Below are 7,501 nucleotides of genomic sequence, written 5' to 3' on the forward strand. Positions count from 1 at the left end.
AAATCAAATCAACAGGGGGACATAATTGTTCCCCTGAGAGAAAAGGGAGGATGAAGTAGTGGATGGCAACAATTTAGGCTAGGCACTCAGAAATTCCCTAAAAGCTTTTGCCAAGATAAGTTTTCCATTGCACACCATTCCTCACCAGATACTGGAAAAAGTTGTCCTAGAAAGAATCTTTCATTTGTTTTCTCTCAAAGAATTTAGGATAGCATATAAGTAGTAGATCTTTAGCTCCCTAGATCAATGCCAAAGGCATGGAAACACTTCCAGGTGGGTTTGCCAACTCCGGCCACCTTCCAACAAACCCAAGCAAAAAGGGAAAAGCAAAAACAAGGTGGCTTTCGAAAAATAACTTGATGGTGGAAAGCTTCTTGAAAGGAAGTTAGAATTATTTCTTGATTTTCCATTCATAAAGAAATGTATCTTAATTATTTTAAATGCAAATCTGTAAAATGGAAGGGAGGCATTGCATATCAATATTTTAATGTCAATAGGAACATTCTCTAAGAAGTTCCTTTGGTTCCCTAAGTTATCCGATTGCTTTGGGGGTGGAAATCTTTGTATCTTCCCTTAAGGGAGGAAAAAAAGAGAACAGAGCCAAACTGAAAGGAGTTGGTGAGAATCTGGGAGGGAGTGGGAGATGAACTGGGCGTGGTGGGGGGAGGGGTTACACTACCCATTGACAGTTGTATTGCTCCAGCTTTTGCATTACTCTCTTCTAAAAAATGTTTGCTTCATTTGTGATCCTCACAGTTGTCCCAAGTAATCTTGAAATTATTTCTTTTTACCTTTTAACAAATAAGTACATTAAATAAAAACATGGAAGGATTGCTTTTCATTACCAACTAGTGGACGGGTGCACGAAATTTGTGCATGGGGGAGGGTGTGTTCCTCAGCCTGGCCTGCCCCCTCTCCAATTTGCTACCCCCCGAAGGATGCCCTCCTGCCAGTTTACAGGGATCGGGACTAAACCAGCAGTCGGACATCTCTCTCGCAATCTGGGACTGCTGGTTCCGAACCGCTCACTTGCCTGCCTGCCTGATTGCCTCTAACCATTCTGCCTGCCAGCCTGCTCGCCCCCAACTGCCTTGCCCTGCTGGCCTGATCACCCCCAACTGCCCTTCCCTCTTGTCCTCTAACCGCCTCTACCTCGACACCGCCACCAGGGCTTTGTCCAGAAGAACATCTGGAAGGTCTCCTGGAAGGTCTCCCAGTCTAATTAGCATATTACTCTTTTATTAGTATAGATATATTTGTCTGTAAATATGGTTATGATTGCAGATATGAGTAGGACCAGGTAAAATTTTATAGAATGGAATGGGCCTTTTATTACAGATGGTTTGCCATGCATGCATTTTTTCTAAAGAAGTAAAAATTACTATAAAAAATGTTTCAGGAAGACTTTGAGAAATTTACAGTATCTGCTTTTCTTCCAAGAAAGTTGTCACTTTTATGCCAGAGTGGGAATTATTTGTATGCTTTGTATGTCAGCAGTGGGCCACTGTGACTGGGGGCACTTAGCTTGACTTGAGAGTAATTATCTTGCTCACTGGCTGGGAGGGGGGGGGGGAGGCAGAGGAGATAAAAACTCGGTTCTGGATTATTCATAGATTGCTGACTTTCTGGATTCATTGTGCAAGCCCCTCCTTTTATTGATGTCCACCTTCTATTGACAGACATCTTCTGGGAGAGAAACGAGATGAAACTCTCTTTCTTTTCATTGTAAAAAGCATTTGAATACCTAAGGTGTGATAAGGCCACCCAGCCATCCACAGTCAACGTACACATTTTCATGGAGAATGTTCCCACTTTTGAATAAATTAAAACAATTTTTTTCTTTTAATTTAAACTTTCTTCTATAACTGTTTTCTTGTTACTTAAAAGCTACTATTTTTGAAACTACTTCCAAAGCTTTTCAAGCTGTATATGTCCTTGGAATGAATTTATAAATAAGAATTGAGCCTGGTGGGTATGACTCAGTCGTTTAGCATCGACCTATGAACCAGGAAGTCACAGTTTGATTCCAGGTCAGGCCACATGCCCAGGTTGTGGGCTTGATCCCCAGTACAGGGCATGTAGGAGGCAGCCAATCAATGATTCTCTCTCATCATTGATGTTTCTATCTCTCTCCCTCTCCCTTCCTCTCTAAATCAGTAAAAATATATTTTAAAGAGAGAGAGGAAGAGAGAAGAGTATATATGTTTCTAAATAAGAAAACATGTATTTGATGCTCTTAGAAAGTCTTATTTTCTTTCATTAAAACTTGTGCAGTATAGGGAACTCCATAGATTCTCTTAATTTGAAGAAAGTTAGAGGGAAAGTTACTAATTCAGAGTTCCTTGGGAAAATGTGTCACTTATATATTTTTTATGTTTATTTTTTTAAATCAAAAACTGAAATATTTTCTATTCAGAAAATATATTTGGATCTAAATATCTTCTATAATTTACATATTCAATTTACTTTAGAAACCAAACCTCTCTTATCATGTGACTTGTTTTGTATGTTTGTTAAACTATATTATCACATAAGCATTGTTTCTATTGGGACAAACAGTGACAGTTGATTCGGGTCATTTGACTGTCCACTGTCTGTTTTAATTTGTATGTTCGTTTTGACTCTGTCATATGCTCAAACTTCAGTGGAAGTTACGAGAACCTATTATTTTTGCCTGCTCTACGTTGGAAATATTCTTTTTTACTCAGAGGGACTTTAACTGTGATGTAAGGGATTGTTTCTGTTGCCAACTGTTTTCTTCCTTGCCAAGTAAGAGAGTTGCTGTGAACTCTTCAGTGATGCCTTCCCCAGGATATTTGTAAATGTGGTTGGAAAAAGTCATTTCATTCCCGACCTTTGCATGTCAGGTGCTGGGGTGCCGGGGTGCCCCCTCGCCTGCGCCCCGGCTCTCTGATGCCAATATGGCTCTCTCTCCCTCTGATCACCATGATGACCACAGGGTGCAGGCCAGACGACACCCCCGGGCCCCCAAGGGTGCTGCCTGGCCTGCGCCCCGGCTCTCTCGCCCTCCGATCGCCATGGCAACCACCGCCCCAGCTCTCTCTCTCCCTCCGATTGCCATGTGATCACAGGGCCGCAGGTGAGGCAGCACCCCCGTGGCTCTTGCCTGCTGCCTGGGTTTCCCGTATGCAAATTAACTGCCATCTTTGTTGGTGGTTAATTTGCATATCACCCTAATTAGCCAATGGGAAGCGTAGCGGAGGTATGGTTAATTACCCTTTTTGTCTTTTATTAGATAGGATAATTGTAACTATCTTAAGCATTATTCTTTTGAATCTTGTGAGGTAAATATTACAATTTTATAGTTAAATTAAGACACAGGAAGATTCTGTATGTTGCTCAAGATCATAAAACTAGTGGAAAATCAAGCCTGGGAGCTGTGATTTCACTATTTTATGCTTACCTGCCTATCTTCACAATAACATTTGGAGGCCCTGTAGTTTCAGGAAATTATAGGAAGAGAAAAAATTCAGCTTTCAAGTGGTCATATGTTACTTATCGCCAGGTCGCTCTGATATTTTTTATTTCAAATGTGCTTAAAATGAACTGCCTATTTGATTATTATAATTGAATTTGAACAAGGAGAGGGGTTAAAAATATTCTTGCCATTTACTTAGTATTATGTGTTTCTGATTCTTTAGGGGTTTGGATAAGAAATGTGTTTATTTCTATTAAAATAATTATAATAAATAGTTTCTGTTTATATTAAAAATTGAACAGGCTTTCAGAATGTTGACATGCTATTTCTTGGCTTCTAGGTTAAGTAATAATCTAAATAGAAACATCCTACACAGTTGTTCATTCAGCAAATGTTCCTTTATCAAGTCTCTGCACTGTTTTCAGCACTGTGCTAGTTTCTAGGGATAGAAATACAAAGGAAAGATATATGACCTTCAATTTATATGTAATTAAATGTCCTTAGTGGAATGGGGTTGACTTAAATAAGTTAGTATAATGAATGAATAAAAGAGGGGGAGGAGTAAGGGAAATAATGAAGAAACTAACAAACAGGAAGGAAGGAATGAGGAAGGAGAGAAAGTGCTAGGACAAGAGTAAACATTGATCACTATAGGAACATTGAGGAAAGAATATTAACCTGGTCTTGAAAGTTTAGTGATGCCTTCTGGGAGGAAATGGAATCAATGCATGTGAAACATTACTTAATCAGGTAAAAGGGAAAGAAATGTTCAAGCAGGAAGGAAAAACCCATGTCCCATTTAAGAAATGTGTATTTTTTGCAATATCACAAACAAGTGAATCACTATTTCACATTCATCTTTATATCAAAGTCTATTCTATGGGAGCCACCCTTTTCCACAGAACAAACATCATAATTATGACCAGTTGTTAAAAAAAAAAAAAGTGACCATTTTGTCTAACTATAAAATTCCCAGATCCCTAAATACTTCCTAGATTTTCCTTGTTAATTTTGCTATATAAACATTCAGCAATACAATCTAAGGAGAGGGGATTTATGACAAATAAATTATCTCCAATAATCAACCTTTATTATCTTCCAATAGCACAGTGGTTTAAATCAAAAGGCTTTGGAGTCAGACATATCCATGCTGAAGTCCACATTCTATCACTGACTCATTTTTATGAGAGTAAGCAAATAGATTTCGTTCTCTGAGCTTCAACTTCTTCTTCCATAAAATGGAGATAATAGTAGTAACGAATTCATAGATTTATTGGGTAGATAAAATAGCATACACAAGTTAAGTATCTTTCAGCAGTTCAATTATATTAACTGCTTTCTCTCCAGTGTTAAAAATGTTTTCAAAACTATAAAGAAATGAACATAGAGATGGATGGATTAATTTAAGAATAAATGAATGAGAGGTAAATGCAGTACTTGCACCCTCCCACAACCACATAAAAAAATAGAGCTAACCTACAGATCAACCATCATTCAGAACCACCTGGAATCTAGCTGAATGAAAGTCCTACAACTAAGGATAAAAAGAAGAAGCCACATTAAGACTGGTAGGAATAGCCCTGACCGGTTTGGCTCAGTGGATAGAGCGACAGCCTGCGGACTCAGGGGTCCCGGGTTTGATTCCAATCGAGGGCATGTACCTTGATTGCAGGCACATCCCCAGTAGTGGGTGTGCTGGAGGCAGCTGATCCATGTTTCTCTCTCATTGTTGTTTCTGGCTCTCTATCCCTCTCCCTTCCTCTCTAAAATCAATAAAAATCAATAAAAAATATATATTTTTTAAAAGACTGGTAGGAATGGCAAAATTGGGAACGGGCTGATCCCACATGATACCATAGGGCTCCTATCCTTCCCTCCTGCAAGTCCTCGCTGAAATGTCTACCCTGACCAACATGTTTAATATTACAAATTTTCCCCCTTGCCCTCTTCTCTCTCTTATTTTCTCCATTTAATATATAAACTTTTACTCTGTTATATTGTTTATCTATTAATTTATTTTGTTGATCATATATTATCAGTCTCTCCAGCTAAAGAGGAGGGTTTGTTTTATTGTTTTGGAGGTTGTTTGGGGCTTTTTTTGGCATGTTTTGTTCACTTTGGAATATCAAGGTCCCCAAATACAGTAGACACTTAATAAATATTTGCTGAAGAAATAACTTACAGAATGGAAGAAAGGAAACAAAGCGAGTGTCTATCATTCATTACATTAGGAACTTTGTTTTCTGCCAGCTAATCCATGTCTGAATTATCTTCATTTTACACAAAAAATAAGGTTGAAAATGTAAAATATCTGTGCCGTGTTTACACAGTAAGTAGCAAAAGGCTCAAGCCTCACTGTAAAAGTAAATGGAAAGACTGTGAGTCACTGAATTCTTTCTGAACAGACCTCTAAAGTCCTAGGAAAAATTTTGTGCAGCGATCCTTTAACACAATGAGCCTGAGAAAATTGTTTCAGTTAATGCTGAAAATACAATGATTTTTTAAAAAGGAAATGCCAGGGCTCATATATTATCGGAAATTTGTAAAATGCCTTCTTACTCTTTTAATTTTTCAGTTCTCATTGGCTTATACATTTGTTTATCATACCAGATGAGTCAAAAGGTGGAATATTAATAAATGTAACACCATCTGCTCCAGGAAAAAAAAAATTGCCAAAAGGCCCTCTCTTGATGGAAGTTTTCAAAATAGGTCCCCAAGGAGAACATAAAACAGTCTTCCTCTTGCCAGAAACTAAGCAATGAAAAATGTCCCCTGTGCTCTTCTTCACAATGATAAATTTGTGGTAATGCTAAAAACAATGTCATCACGGTCAGAAACCGTTCTGATAGAGAAAACAATGTGGTTCCATTGATTTCAGTTTTTGATAAATATAGCTTACCCAAAATAAATGATCACCTTCTCCCCCAAGAACATAAAACATTATAGCACAGTGCTTACCACTGGTCTCTAGCCCGCTTGGAAAGCGCTTCATAAAGTGCTGGTATATTATATGAGTAATATGAAACAGATAAATGTCTCCTATTTCACCACCTCTTAAAAGTCACATTAAGTTGAGTGAAAATTCAGAGACCATATGTGCTGCCTTGTACTTACAAACAATTTAAGATAATATAATACCATTTACTTGGGGCTGTGTGTATATAAACAGCTAGAAAGATAAAATCGGCCTGGCTTTTTCCCAGAAGAACATAGGACAATCTAATAAAACACTTTAGCAGATGTTGAGTCACTACTGTTTTATGTGCGTACTTCTCTTTTTCCTCTTTTTATCACTTCATAATTATTAAGCCCCTGTTCAAGTCACATGTTATTTTATGTGGCCCTCACACTAATCCTTGAGATGTAGGCTGGAAGATATTATTATCTTCCCTCCTACAGCTTTAACTGATGTCGCATCTGAACTCTCAGCAGTACTTCTCGGAGATGTTGTAATTCTCTGATGACACTATATTACTATGCTGTAGAGGTATTATTCCTCCTCGCCTCTGATTCCTGCATTCTGGCTGTTTCCTTTACATTTCTTCTCCCCTCGTCCTTGTCTGTACTTCTCATATGGTTCCTTTCACTTGAAATGTTCTTCAGCCCCAACCCTACCTCAGTTCCCTTAACTAAAAACGAAAGAGCCTGGCCAGTGTGGTGAGCATCGACCCAAGAACCCTGTCAGGGCACATGCCAGGGTTGCTGGCTCAATCCCCAGTTGGGGGCATGCAGGAGGCAGCCGATCAATAATTCTCTCTCATCATTGATGTTTCTATCTCTCCCTTACTCTCCCTTCCTTTCTCTGAAATCAATTTAAAAAAAAACATACATTAAAAAAAATCTTGTTGCACTTCCTACCTGAGGTCCATAGGTTTTTTTTTGTTTTGTTTTGTTTTTTTTAAGAATTTTTGTGAGTTTATTTGAGCCAAACTGTCGACATATGCCGGGAAGCAGAACCTCAACTAATTGAGATAGTGCTCCAGAGAATGGCCGGGTTACAATTGTATTTATACATTGCAATCAAAGGGGGGGGGTGGGGGGGGGGGATGAAATGCAGTGTTG

At 38.5% G+C, this 7,501-nt stretch overlaps 1 protein-coding gene across 1 annotated transcript in view; it reads left to right on the forward strand.

The window, feature by feature from the left end:
• Window positions 1–7,501, forward strand: part of GRM5 (glutamate receptor, metabotropic 5) — a 432,533-nt gene that overhangs the window by 363,852 nt on the left and 61,180 nt on the right. The gene's annotated exons all lie outside the window — the stretch shown is intronic.

The sequence above is a fragment of the Myotis davidii genome, unplaced genomic scaffold (assembly GCF_000327345.1).
Source record: "Myotis davidii unplaced genomic scaffold, ASM32734v1 scaffold657, whole genome shotgun sequence".
Classification (NCBI taxonomy): Eukaryota; Metazoa; Chordata; class Mammalia; order Chiroptera; family Vespertilionidae; genus Myotis; species Myotis davidii.